Here is a 15,529-nt window from a genome sequence, read left to right on the forward strand (position 1 = left end):
AGGAAAATACCTCTCTCCCATTACCTAGATGTAACATAAAATACACTGGCACCTCTGAGAGAAGAGGAATATCATGCATCACATCCTGACACATATTTGTCCACTCCTTTTGGACTGGGCACTGTGAAGGTTTAGAATCAAGTCTCTACCAGGGCTTAAATTCAGCCGGAGCTGTACACAGCAAAGATCTGGTAAATATTTTCAATCGCCCTAGAGTTTTTATAGTATGTTGGGGGCAGGCGTGGGAAGCTCTGGGAAATATTCTATAAGAATTTAAGCCCTGCCTGGAATCTATTGTGAATCTCAGTAAGTAAAATCTGGGTGAAGGTGTTTGTAACAGGGTGGCTTGCCCTATGGGCTGGAGAGCTGGGAGCTAAGACAACTCTGATTACAGGATCAGCCCCTCCTCCCAGAGAAGAATCACGATTCCTCTACAAAAGGAGCAGGAAGTTGCAGTGAAGAGGAAAAGCTCAGGAAACTGAAGCTGTAGAAACACTGCAGGGTGAAAGAAGACTCCTGCAGGGCCCTGAGTCAGCAGGGGGAAAAGCTCAAAAAGCAGGGGAGAGTGAGAACAGCTCTCCAGGCAGGGATGTATGGGAGAGACCCTGTCCAAGCAGGGGAGAAACCGCAAAGGCCCAGCTGGAAAGGTCTGTGGAGAAAGACAAACTCCAGGCTGGAGGTGCTGGAAAGCAGAACAACAGTTACTCAGGGAGGCAGGGCTGTGCCCAGCTGAAACTGGGATGAAGCCTGTGTGAGTTTGTGTTTTATTTTTGAATAGGGTTACCAAACATCCGGATTTCCCCAGACATGTCCGGCTTTTTGGTGCTCAAATCCTCGTCCGGGGGGAATTTTCAAAAAGCCGGACATGTCCGGGGAAATAGGGAGGCATAAGCCAGGGTCCACCCGGCCCCAGCACGATCCGCCGGGTCCGCAGCACAGCCCAGTCGCCCCGGCTACATTGTAGCGAGCTCGGGTGGGAGGGCGCAGCTGCAGAAGGTGGCGGAGGGGCCGCTGCTGCCCCCGCAGGCCGGGCGGACCGCGCGCCCCAGCCGAGCCCGCAGGACCACGGGGAGGCCGGGCCCAGCCAGCGGCTCGGGCTTCCCTCGCGGGCGGGGACCCCCCGGCCACTGGGGGACCCTTCCTGCGGCCCCGGCGCCACGGGAGCTGTTCCAGTGGGGACAGGCCGGGGAACGTGCTCGGCGGTGGCAGGAAGGAGGCGGCGGGGAGTGCGGTGTGTGCCGGGGCTGCAGGGACCCGCGCCGCCCCGGTCGCCGCTGAGCCTCCGAAGTCCCCGCCAGGCAGAGGCTGCCGGGTGAGCGGGGGAGCAGGGCAGGCGGGGGGGGGGTGGGTGCAGAGGCTGCAGGGTGAGGAGGAGCAGGGCAGGTAGGGGCATAGAGGCTGCAAAGGCAGAGGGGCGCAGGGGCAGGGCAGGCGGGGGGCGCAGAGGCTGCAGGGGCGGGGGGGTGCAGAGGCTGCAGGGGCAGGGGGTGCAGAGGCAGGGCAGGGGGGGCGCAGAGGCTGGAGGGGCGGGGGAGTGCAGAGGCTGCAGGGGCAGGGGGCACAGGGGCAGGGCAGGCGGGGGGCGCAGAGGCTGCAGGGGCGGGGGTGCGAGTGGGGAGCAGGGGTCACAAAGGCTGCAGAGGCGGGAGGGTACAGGGGCTGCAGGGCGAGTGGGGAGCAGGGGTCACAGAGGCTGCAGGGGCGGGGGGGGTGCAGGGGCTGCAGGGCGAGTGGGGAGCAGGGAAGCACTTAGCAACCCCCAACCAAGATCAGAGCGGGAGGGAGGAGGGGGAATGCAGGGTGCTCAGAGGAGGGGGCAGAGTTGGGGCAGGGACTTTGGGGAAGGGGTTGGAATGGGGGCGGGGAAGGGGCGGAGTTGGGGCAGGGCCAGGGCCCCCATGGAGTGTCTTCTTTTTTCAGTGTTGAAATATGGTAACCCTATTTTTGAAAGACTCTTGGATTATCAGGAGCGAGAACTGGACTGGGGTTGGGGACTAGAGGGTCAATATGCACCTGAGGACTCAATGAATTGGACCCCAGTAGGGGACTCTTTGAACTGGATGAGTTCTTTAAGGGCCCTGCAAAGGGGGAAACAGAGGCAGGGTACTGCAGAATGACCTGTGGCCATGAGGGGTGCTCAGGAGGCGGCTGCCCATGTTACAGTTTTAATATAGATTTTTCTAGATTTACTAGAAAGCCGACCACCCTTCTGGATGGAGTGTGAACACAATAACCTACTTTAGGAACTCTTCTGGTTATGCTGAAATCAAGACAGTTAAATAAATTATCATTTTCACTCCTAAATTTTTAGGACATGAGGAATGGATCTCATAAATGAGGTGAAAAACCATGGAGCAATGTACAGGCTCAATTCCCAACCCCTCCTACTGTACAGTATTGCTTTCCAGAAAGTCCCCTGTAGCTCATATATCTTCTTAGGAATCTCCCATAGCATAGCCATGTATCCAAGCTACCAAAGGCTTTGCTCAGATCTAGTTTTTGCTGGAAACCCCCCATTGTAAATCATGGCTTTGAGCCTTTCGCTGCAAAACAGCTGGGCAGCCATAAAGAAGTTTAAGGGCTTTCGGTTTAGAACTGGACAGTGTACCCCAGTGGACTTGGGAACTGAAAACACACAGCTTGACCAGTCTTGGAGTTTTTTGTTGGTGCTCACTCTAAGGTTTTGTCTTATCTTCTTCTCTAAGACTAGCAAGGTATCTAGGTTTATTTCTGAAAGGGCATCCTTTGTAGGGGGTGGATTTGGAAATAATTTTAGCCTCTCTGATACCCACTGTAGGACTGAGAAGCCTTTCCCAGATTTGAGCACAAAGCTGAAGCCTTCCTGAAGTTGACTGGACTGGCAACGGGAAAGAGAGAACCTCTCCTAGCAACTGTAGGAGGGCTTCCCCAATGGGGCTGTGAAGGTTTGAGTCTCACAGGACTTTTTAAAGTATTGCATGGTTTATAGATAATCTTCCTCTGTTAGATATTTATTTGAAGTGTGATATGCGTCTGATCATTAAAGTATCAGATTGTTCTGTAAAATGTCTGACTTTGGAAAGTACTGCTATGTCTGTATAAACATATGGAGTCCTTAATTGATCAAAGGAACATATCTGCCCATGTTTGTCAAGCAATTTATTAAATCTAGTAAGACCAAAAATATCCCAGTCTTCATACAAAAACAGAGAGTCTCCAAGGCAGTGCTTAATTTGTTCGGGCCTGAACCCTGACAACTCTAGGTGTGGCAATTCACAGCACCAGCACCTCTGCCACGTCAGTTAGGAAAGTAAAGAAAAATCTCTATTTTTTGCTCTGAAATGTGTTTTTCTTAAAATTCTCAACATAGTTGTATCTATCAGAGCCATAACCAGGGTGGGGCAAGTGGAGCAGCTGCCCAGGACGCAAAGCTGGGCGTGCGGAAGGGGGGAATGGGGTGGATAAAAAAAACAGAAGAGGGTAGTAGAGCCCTGCACAGGACTGGAATCCCGCAGGTCCCATTACCATACCATCCGTACTTCGGCGCTGCTGCTGCTGCTGCTGGCGGCAGTGCTGCCTTCAGAGCTGGGTGCCTGGATGACACAGAGGATGCAGAGAAGGTGATGACACAAGCAGCAAGGAAAGAAAACAGTAGATTAGCCAGGCAAATATGGCTATTTTATGGACTTTTCTGGAGAAGTAAATCACAAGGCTGTATCCATTACCACCTCTCCCAAACACTGCAGGATTAGGGTAAGGAAAAACCTGAAATCTTTTTTTTTTTTTTAATTCTGGTTACATTTGTTTGGTCCATACTAAAATATAATTTGTTGATTTCTACTAACGATGTTCCTTAATAATATAGAAAACAAAGTAGACATAGTTAGCTACTTTTATTGATTTATTTTAAGGTTGTTACGTATTAGTACAATACAATACTGCAGTTATGGTTATTTCAACTGAACAAAGAATGGTTGTGGAGAGGGGGAGAGAGAGAGAGAGAGAGAGAGAGAGAGTGTGTGTGTGTGTGTGTGTGTGTGTTGGGGGGGAAGAGTGTTACAGGAGGGCAGGGAACAAGGGAGGTGTATGCAAGAATAATATTCTGTAATAACACTGGGGAGAAAGCCAGAGCAAAGAAGGATAGGTCTGTAGCTAGAGAATATATTCAGACTATTTTTTTCTGCATTTGCTTCTAATTTATTTTTCTGCACAAGCTTTGTATATGATGTAGAATACATGTTTTTAAGCATCTAACACTAGTAAATACAATAGGCTACTGTTTCAAATAAACTTATGACTGAATGTGCAGCATTATTATTTTCGTTGGTAATGACAATAGTACTGCCGTACATTCAAAGTCATAAGTTTAAAATTTAAAATTAAATCATTGCTTGAGCCCCAGCACCTCTTTTATTACAAATTAAGCACTGGTGTTTCTACCACTTATAGTTGTGCACTTTCAGGCTGGCCGCTGGCCCTGCTCTCCCTCCCCCTCCGCCATATCTACCAGGCATCCAACCACACTGGGCAATCACCTAAGTTGGATATTTCTGCTAAAGTGATCAGCAGTAAAATAGTTAACCTTTGTAGTCATTGTTAGGCTTCAGAATCATCCCCTCTTTGGGATGAATGGGAACAATTCACACCTTTCTCTGAGTTACTGTTTCAGGCTGTTTGTGGACTCTGGGGGACAGCAGAACAGGTATAAAATAGCCAGGTTTGGGGTTTTTTTAAAGTTAAATTGTGGTTGTCCCATGGAAGTGACTTTATAAAAATGGCTCTATGTAGCTCCTTGTATATTGTCTCAATGATTTCCAGATCACATTTGCCGAATTTAGATGCAAGACAGAGGTGTTTTTTTCCTAACCCCACTACCATGGGGCCAGCTTGAAATCTGATAGTTAAGCTACATTATTTTAGGGGATTGAGCACTAGACTAGGATTCTAGTGATCCGGGTTCTACTCTTGGCTCTGCTACTGGCCTCCTGGGTAATTGAAGAAAGACACTTCACTTTCCTGTGCCTCAGTTTCCCCATCTGTAAAATGGACTGAGAGCTACTGAAGAAAAAACACACTATATAAGAGCTAGGTATTACTTTTCATTTCTGCACTATCAAGGTTCTACAGGCCAAAATCTGCCTTCAGGTACACTTGTGTAATCCCATTGTCCCAAAAATCTATTGATCAAACCTTATGTACACACAAAAATTGTACTGCTTTAGTTATACTGGTATCGTTTAGGCAGTACAATCTCACTACTGTAGATAGACAACTATACAGAATAAGAGATGTCTTTACCTATATAGCTATTCATGTTTGGGAAGAGGAGTAAACTATAAGGCACCTTTTTACCAGTACAACTGCATCCGGCTTAGAGGCTGTACCAAACCAATTTAGATATTTCAGTAGAAAAAAATCACACCCCTAACTGCAACAGTTATATTACTAAAATAATTGTGTGTAAACCAAACCTCATATTCTTAGGCTGTCCATCTCCATAATATCTAGGTGCTACTGCCAATAAACCCATGGTCATTGTCTATGCAACCTTATTGCCCTCACAGAAATGACTCTGGTGTAAATGAGGGAATAATTTGAAGACAATAGGGTTGCAAAGGTGGTCTTGCAATTGGATCTTATGTCTTCTCTATGTGGGGAAATTAACTAGCATAGCTATTGCAGAATAGCTTTCCTGTATGAACACACTGCTCTGAAATAAAAGTGCCTTCAGAAGCAAAGTAATTATTCCAGAAAAAATCATTTTAATTCCAGAATAGAGTGTGCATGCAGGAGAGTTTTTTCCAGAATACTTAAATTATACCAGAATAGTTATTCTGGAATAGCTATGCTGGTCAATTTCCCCCATGTAGACAAGATTTAAGTTAATCTTGATAATGATCAAGCCAAAAGAGAATCCAATTCTCTCCCCCAAAGCTGTGTGTCTGCTTCTGTCATCCTTGCATAACTAAAACTTGCTCTTGTCTAGGAGGCAAACAGAGATGATTTTGAGCAGAACAGCAGAATATAAGGGCCTGTTTTTACATGGGTCATTGTCCAGGGTGAAATTGCACTTTCTTATAGAACAATTTAAAACCCTGAACAGAGAAAATATCCCTGTAAATACTTATTGCATGGCAAATTCATTTCTTACCTGTGTACCATCACTCCAAACGTCTCAGTATTACTGCTTCCCAACTGTCTCCTTCTCTTTGAATATCTGGGTTTCAGATATAACGGTAGGTTATTTTCTCTCTTTATGGATTAGCATGGACCTTCCACTTTATTATTCTGCCTGTGTTTTTTGTTATCTTGGTCCCCTTTATATTTTGCACGTGTTGCTGTTGTCCACATAGTATTTATTATAATCAGTAGAAGATGTCCGACTGACAGCACTAATAGCTGAAATCTTTCATCAATACTAAGTTAAGAAAAAACAGAAAGAGGCTAACATCTCAGTTACAAGCAGCAGCAGGCCACAGTTTCCCTTGGGAAACAGAGTATTCTTGTGTCACTGGCCTATTTTTTCCACATGAATGCCTGGAAAAATACTGCCACATAACCGGTAAAAGATGCCAAGCTCATAAGGGACTTGGTAATATTGTCTGTTTCAAATCATCCTCAGAATCAACATACTACTCTGTACTGCACTAACTAGTAAAGGAGGGTGTCCTTTATGACATGCAATATGTTATTTTCCTGCTATTTAACTATGTTCACTAGCTCCTGCCATCCTTCAGCTTCCAATACTATATATTTATTTTCCACCCCCTACTTATCCAGCAGCAGCATTAATGCACTCCTGAAGGCTTTGCTTCTGCAGTGGAGTTAGCTCATTAAGCCTTCTGGGGTGATTCAGCACCACCATACATGGGAAAGAAAGGGAAAATAAAGAAGTTCCAACTGTGTGTCTCAGAACATCAATGCTTAGATGGGACACAGTCCCCAGAGCTTGTAAATGAAGAGTACATAAGCAGGAACCTGTGGAATTCATTGCTGTAGAACGTCACTTATGCAAGTATGTTTACAAGGGTGTCAAAAGACATTGATGAGCAAGGATAGCATTTACAGACTGGCTTGCTATGTTACAAAGCCACAAAAACTAAGTGGCTTTTTTTATGAGGGTTAAAAATATAGAATTCTGTAACTGAGCAGGTTCACCATGAGACATGAGAGCTGCAGTTTCCCACTGGAGCATCAAATGGGAGCCACTGCACGAGTCTGAATAACCAGACAAGATTGACCAAACTTCAACTATACTGGCATAGCAGAAGCACACAAAAAAACCCTTGTAAATGTAGACTAAATAATGAACTGGTTAGATAAGCTTAAAAAAGATCCCTTCATGAAAGTTCCCAGGTAGGGTGACCAGACAGCAAGTGTGAAAAATCGGGACAGAGGGTGGGGGGTAATAGGAGCCTATATAAGAAAAAGACCCAAAAATCCAGACTGTCCCTATAAAATCGGGACATCTGGTCACCCTATTCCCAGGCAACTGTAGGCCACTCTGAAGGACATGATAATTATTTCTAGACATAGGTAGCAGGCAATCACTACTCAGTACTTCCTGACTTAACAAGATAAATAATTTAAAAAAACCGAAGAGGCTGCAAGAGCCAGAAAAGACAACGTTGTGCAACATGTTAGCATGCAGGCTGCACGCAGGGGCTGTCACATGAACTTTCATTTAGCAGATGCCATGCTTTTCCTTTATTATAAAATTGTTCTTAATTTTTCAATATTTAAACCTGTATATTTGATTCCTGTCCTCAAGCAGTGTTCTAGGACATGTGTTATTAAGTTGCCTGCTTTCTGCACTTTCCTTTCACTTGTTTTGGGAACATATATGTCTACTTCACTATGGGCCTGATTCCAGAGCCCTATTTGAACTTCAGGTCAGGCTCTATTTCTTTATACTGTTATGGAGTGGGTAAGATGTCTTTGAAACAGGTGGGTGAAATAGCCACCTTTCATTCAGTATAAATGTAAAAAGCTGGAGTAGGATTTAGCCAGGCAGCCCAAGGAGGGGTTCCACTGTGATTCGATAAACTCAAGGGAAGGGTATTGATTGGATCACAGCGGTGTGTCAGTGAGAGTGAAGCAGCAAGAACCATCATCACAGAAGAGGAGCAGAAAGCTAAGGAGACAGCTGAGCAAGTACTGAGAGCATGGCCCTGAGAAAAGGCCTTGAGAGTTATTCAGACTGAGTGCTGGCTGAAAGAGGCTTGGAACTGTAGGCAAAGAAACTCCCCTGTTGCTTGATTTCCCCCTATGTTGAGCAGGACTTTGTAATCTTTTAAAAATAAACAGGATTGCATCAAAGAACTCAGCTCCATCATCAGTTTCCCCTCCTCATTGAAACAACCCACAGGACTCACAATTTTGGCTAACCACTCAGGTCTAAACAGAATAACAATATTGTGCATCTGCCATAAATAGTTAAAAAATATTCAGATGTATTCACAGGTTAACACCCTAGTCATTTTCCTTTCCTTTGGCCAGAGAAACATCAATAGTTTAACAACGACTATAAAGGTAATTCACTACATCAGAGTTTAGATGCGATACCTTCTACTAGCAGTGCATTTCTCCTGACTCGGGTTTACTTATATTGATCCTGACTCATGTATTTTACCCTCTTTGGTATTTTAAAGGAGCCAGAGTTTTTGGTTACAGATGATATTGCAATTTCAGGCTCTTTTTTAAAAAATAAATGAGTGCCTAAAGTTAGGCACCTGACGTCACTTGTTATTTAAAATTTGAACATTTTAGCCGCTGTTTCCAAATCAACTGTTGGGCAAAGTTTTTGGAGGAGGCAGTGGCAGCAGGGTGACTAGTCTCATGAGAATTCATGGTTTGAAAGAAACCGTCCTTTCAGGCTTTTAGATCAGGCCACAGTTCTTGGCTGTTAAATGAGAGTTTAGAGGAGCGATTTTCAAGCTGGGATTCTTGAGCTACAAGCCAAGCATCAAGGCTATGGATGGCTCTTGCAGGGTCCAGACTATCTATTCATCACTCTACTCACTCAACCTGGTCCCAAGCAAATCAAGTGAAGAACTCATCAGTGGAGTGCTCCACAATCTGTGAAACACACCTGTATCAACCCGAATGGGGAACATTGAGCAAACATTGCAAAGGTCTGACTGGAAGACTCCTACCACATACTAGATGCTATCATAAACAAATAATAAACAGTGGTGCTTCAACACAGATAAGCTATGGTTTGGTCTTGCCGTGCCTCAAAAGTGAGATTTTTACCATTGCTTAAGGGGCTGACGATTTAGCTCGTGGTCTTCGGCAGCGGTGTAGCACAGTTCAGGAACATGGTCAAAATTGTTTGGCTCCACTACACTGCAAGACCAAACAACATTTTATTAATGTTGGTCAGAACATGGTAGCACACGTTCCCCGCAAATAATGATAATGTTTCATCTCTGCCTTTGCAAATTTCCATCTCTCCATTGCTGTGCAGCCCTCCCACAAGACTGTTGCGTGTTCCTTTACCTTTCTCTTCGAGGATCTTTCTCTGATTCACTAGATGTTGTCAGGCTCTGACACCATGAATTTCGTTTTCCTTGAATGTGTATCTGCACCAACACCTCCTATGTGATTTACAAACAAGAAAGGCAGCAAGTCTGCTGGGGAGAAGTTCTATTAAACAAGTCTCACCCAATGTCCTTGCCATTGGGTGAAGTGTTGCCTGAAAAGTGCACAGCCTGAAAAGGGGGCAGCACTGCTCAGAGCAGGGATATGGTCAGTACCTCCTGGGGTGAACTCATTCAGCACATTTCCTCAGAAGCCTATGCTGACAGGGATCTTAAACAACCCCTTATAGAAACTAAAGCTGCTCTCCCCGACCTCCAACATAATGCCCTAGGGAATATATAGGTTCAATCCTGCCTCTCTACAGGTTTGGGATGTGAACCCTCCACACACAACCAGCCTTGCTGGAGGGATACAATTTGACATCTCAAATGAGCCCAAATTATCTGATTGAGAATGGCCTGCAAGCTTGTAAAAGCATGGACCATACTTAAGGTCACACACCAACCCTAGGGCTTGTTTTCATGAAGAAATTGCACCCGTTTAATTTAAATCAGTTTTTAAACCACTGCAAACCTCTCTGTGGACACTTATTTCCAGTTAAGAGGGGCTGTATACAGTATAGGAGAAGTCAATTGGGAGCAGGTTTAAGATAACCCTAAATAAGCCTCTTAAACTGGAAAAAAGAGTGTCCACACAAGGGTTTGCACTGCTTTAACTACATTGATTTAAAAACTGATTTAAATTAAACCATAAACCATAAATTTCCCATACAGAAAAGGTCCTAAGTAAACCTGAACCTTTTCTAGGTGTGAAAGAGTTGATTCACTCCTGGCACACCCCTCCTAGTGAGATTTATTGTTATAACAGCACTTTCCTCCCGCACTCTCTGAAAAGAGCCACTCTGGCCCTGGCAGTGGTCTGCCTCTTTTCGTGATTCCACCCCCCCAGCCAGGTGACCTTTCGTTCCACCCTTTCCAGGGTAAAGAAGGAGTACAATACATTCAATTCAAATTAACATACCTCTTCACTCCTTCCTAGGCTAGATCCTCTGCAGACTCTTCACCCCTTCTGAGGCTCTGCAGGGTTGTCTTTCTCCCTGGATCCCCAGTTCCAAACTCAGTAGTCCTTCTTCCCATCATGTCAGGGTGTTTCCACATCACCTGTCCCAGCAGCTAGTAGGGGAGCTCAGTCCCTCCTTCTCTTCTGGGCTCCAGTATAGGGACCCTGTGATGAGCACCTAATGTCTGCTACCTCAGCCTGCTCACTGCTTCTCTGGATTTCTTCTTACCATGGCCTTTCTTCAGGTCCTTTTCCACAGCCCCTCTCTAGGCTTACTGTATATCTGCCTCACTCGCTAGGCCTTTCCAGCATTTTCTAGCAGCTAGACTACAGAGTTCTTTCTCCTAGTACTCCCTTCTCATCTGGGCTTCCTCACCACCCAGCTCCTCCTCCAGCTGGGCTTCATCTACATTTTTGCCTGGCCCCCCCCCACCCCATGCCTTAACTGAGTTCTCCATCTCCAGTTAACCCTTTTAGTGCCAGGCCTTACTTATTTATTTTGCTATAGGTTGGGTAAGGCCTGTTTGAAACTGGTGGCTTCACATGAGGCTTTAAGCCATTTAGGATATATATGGTCCATTATTTACCTAATATATTTTATAAGGACTTGTCTACACAGGAGAGCTATTCTGGAATAAAATAAAGTATGAGATTAATTATTCCAGATGAACTATTCTGGTTTAATTTTATTTCAGAATAAGAATTCAGACATGGATCGGAAGAGCTAATCTGGTCTGGAATAATTCCATGTGTAGACAAACCCTAACCAATGATTTCCTTAGGTCTGGTGAACTCTGCTTGGCTAGTTACTGTTTTCATATCTTGTGGAGCTCTGAAGCTGCTACATGGTCACAGTTATGCAATGCGTTGTGGTGAGAGCTCATCCTTACTTTGATGCTGAATCTTGCTTTCCCTTAGCTGGGCTCTGACTTTTGGTATGGAATGGACTTGTATGTTTGCATTCGCTTGCCCTCCTGATGTCAGTAGTAACAACGGTAGTATTTATTCAAATGTCTTTCTCCTCAGATCGTGATCATTTGTTTTTGCATATTCCTTGAAAAATTAATAAAGAAAAAAAAAGATATTGATGAAAAAGTTGTGCCAAAATGGAGCATATATGGTTTGTTTTTTAAAACTCTTATCAATCCACTGAATCACTAGGGGCTAGTTTATGGCATTTATACCACATCCCTGTGGAGATGGTGGAGGAATGCAGAGCCCACCATCCCAGCAAGAGCACTGGAGAGATTGTGCCTTCCTGAACCACAATCTTTCTGGGGCTGCTCTGTGCTAATGTGAGGGAGATATGCATAATTTGTTCCATCCATTAGGAGCAGATTACTCTCTCTAGTGCATTGATTCTGGAAGAAGGAATGCGAAGATTAGGAGCCAGCGGGCCTTGGGAGGCTTCTTGATTGCCTTTCTGCCCCTGCATGGCCATGTAAAGGCCTCTTTCACGCTGTTCTCTAACAATCTATTGCTAGTTTGTACCTGTCCTTTGCTGCTGGAGCTTATTGTTCCCATACAAAATGGGATTTCTAGTGATAATCTTCCCTCTGTCCCCATCGGTATTTTGTGAAACTCATTCCACAGTTCTAATGGACAGAGATTAATGTGCATTTCCTACCAACAGAGGGCAGACGCAGACAGGAAAGGAAAGTGGCTTGTCCTTAAATGCCCTTACATCGTCCTTTCAGATTCCTTCGCACACTAATTTTCATGATAAAGCAGGGAAACAATGTCTGGGTTGTCTCTAGTTTATATTAGTTTAATAAAGGGATTGTAACTAAGTCAGTATAAAATGTGGATGTCCTGAGTTTTGTCTGTCACATCATTGTTTTGCAGCTTTTAGAAAAGGAGGCAAGAGAAAAAGGCAGTACAAACTGGCTTGGATCAAGACCTAAGCCAGGTTCAGACTTAACACAGCATCCTGGCATGCAGTGAGGCCCTATGCAAATGTATGTGGGGCCCAGTCTCTCTCCCTCTATTTGGGTGAATTCCCCTATCTCCATGTATCTGCTGACCCAACAGAAGATTGGCAACAACCTCATCTGTTTGTGAGGTTGCATAGTCTCTGATGTCTCTCCTACAAGGGCCAGGACCCTAGGATGTGGAGATGAAGAGCAGCTACTCAAGCTGATGCAGGGACCAGTAAGGAATTTGTCTGCTGACAAATGTTAGCACACTTCAGAACTATCATTTCAGGAATCCTGCTTACCTTGGTATGTCTACACTTAAACCACTACAGCCACACAGCTGCAGCTGCACTGCTGTACCACTTCAGCGTACAGACTACTTGTCGACAGGAGGGGCTGTCCCCTCAGTATAGGTAATCACCTCCCTGAGAGGTGGTAGCTACGTCAACGGAAGAATTCTTCTGTTGACCTAGAGCTGTCTACACCTGGGATAGCCACATCTCTCAGGAGGTTGGATTTTTCACACACCGAGAGACGTAGCTACACCAATGTAAGTTCCCAGTGTGGACAAGCCCTTTGGCAGACATCACTGCATCAGTTACACCTCAGGTTTTGAAAGTTTTTCTCATAACTATAACAGCTAGAGAATGAGACTACGGTCTGGTCTACACTAGCAAACTAGATTGACCCAGCTATGTCACTCAGACGTGTGAAAAATCCACACCCCTGAGAAACGTAGTTAAGCTGACCTGAGTTCCCATGTAGACAGTGCTAGGTTGACAGAGGAATTTTTCTGTCGACCTAGCTACCAGCTCTCAGGGAAGTGGTTTTACTACAGTGACAGGAGAACCCCCTCTCGTTGCTGTAGTGTCTATACTGAAGTGCTACAGCAGCACAGTTGCAACACTGCAGCTGTGAAACTGTCAAGTTTTAAGTGTAGACATAGTATCAGAGGGGTAGCCGTGTTAGTCTGGATCTGTAAAAAGCAACAGAGAGTCCTGTGGCACCTTTAAGACTAACAGATGTATTGGAGCATAAGCTTTCGTGGGTGAATGCCCACTTCGTCGGATGCATGTAATGGAAATTTCCAGGGGCATGTATAAATATGCTGGCAAGAATCAGTCTGGAGATAACGAGGTTAGTTCAATCAGGGAGGGTGAGGTCCTCTGCTAGCAGTTGAAGTGTGAACACCAAGGGAGGAGAAACTGCTTCTGTAGTTGGCTAGCCATTCACAGTCTTTGTTTAATCCTGATCTGATGGTGTCAAATTTGCAAATGAAGTGAAGCTCAGCAGTTTCTCTTTGGAGTCTGGTCCTGACGTTTTTTTGCTGTAAGATGGCTACCTTTACATCTGCTATTGTGTGGCCAGGGAGGTTGAAGTGTTCTCCTACAGGTTTTTGTATATTGCCATTCCTGATATCAGACTTGTGTCCATTTATCCTTTTACGTAGTGACTGTCCAGTTTGGCCAATGTACATAGCAGAGGGGCATTGCTGGCACATGATGGCATATATAACATTGGTGGACGTGCAGGTGAATGAACCGGTGATGTTGTAGCTGATCTGGTTAGGTCCTGTGATGGTGTTGTTGGTGTAGATATGTGGGCAGAGTTGGCATCGAGGTTTGTTGCATGGATTGGTTCCTGAGTTAGAGTTGTTATGGTGCGGTGTGTGGTTGCTGGTGAGAATATGCTGAAGGTTGGCAGGTTGTCTGTGGGTGAGGACTGGCCTGCCTCCCAAGGTCTATGAAAGCAAGGGATCATTGTCCAGGATGGGTTGTAGATCACTGATGATGCGTTGGAGAGGTTTAAGCTGAGGACTGTAGGTGATGGCCAGTGGACATAGTCATACTGTTTTAAATTAAAATTTAGATTCTGGAGTAAAAGATAGCACCCTAACAAAGAAAAGAAATTAATATTTGCTCATAGAGCTGATATGATTTGACCTAGTTCAAGCCCTGATCTTTGCCTCCCAGAGATGTTGTAAGGTAAATTCACTGACGTTTGTAAAACACTTTAAGAATTCAAAAATATTAGTTGATGGCTGCAATCTGATTCCTCGATGATGATGATTTATTTGGATTGCAGAAGCACAAAGGGGACCCCAGTCAAGGATCAGGGCCCCATTGTGCTTAGACACTGTACAAACACAGAACAACAAAGATGGTCCTTACATATTTGCCTGGCCTTACAGCTAGAACTTTGACATTTGTAATAATTGATGGATTTTGGGAAGTATGTAGATGAAATATTATGGCCCTTGAATTATGGTTCCAGGCTTGGTTAAATTAACTGCCCTAGGTTTCCCATCAATTGAGTCTATAGCTAAGATGATATACATAACAGAAGTAATTTGATAAGCAGAATTTTCAAAAAGGTGTACACTGGGTATCAAAATAAAGGCAATGATGTTCATAGCTCACTGAAGTATTTATGATGTGTAGGTGGTGTGCTGTGTACAAATGTCCTGTGTATATTTTAAAGGGTCCCCGCAAAGTAATTTTGTACAGTGCCTCTTGTAAACGTAAAACCCTTTTGTACAAATGCAGTTCAGATGTTTGCAAGATTATGCTGTTTATATTTTTTATGAAGCCTCGATCAGTACATTGAAAAATAGAGCTCAAATATGTCCTACTAGGCTACTGTGGGTTTCTGCAGCAATTTTATAAGCAGTTCGGCAGAATGACCTATCCTCTCAGTCAGACAGAAGCCAAACTATTTATCAATCATTTTTGGCTATACCCTGTGTAATATTAGGAAATTTGGCCAGAAAACTAAAATACTCTGTCCTTCAGGACAACGCTTTGAAAGCTCAGGAGGGAAAGAACTGCAACCTAGCATGCCAAATTAACATAATCTCTCTATGAGATTAATTATTGTTTATGTTCTATAAGCATGAGGTAAGTAGTCCCTACAGTACCCCAGTGAGGTAGGTAAATAAGTCATAGAAGTAAATCATCCACAGGATAAAACAGAAAAGCAGTAGAAGTAGTAGGGCTTAACATTAGACAATATTTGTGTGTGCCTATTACATG

This window comes from Emys orbicularis, chromosome 5, assembly GCF_028017835.1.
Source record: "Emys orbicularis isolate rEmyOrb1 chromosome 5, rEmyOrb1.hap1, whole genome shotgun sequence".
Lineage (NCBI taxonomy): Eukaryota > Metazoa > Chordata > Testudines > Emydidae > Emys > Emys orbicularis.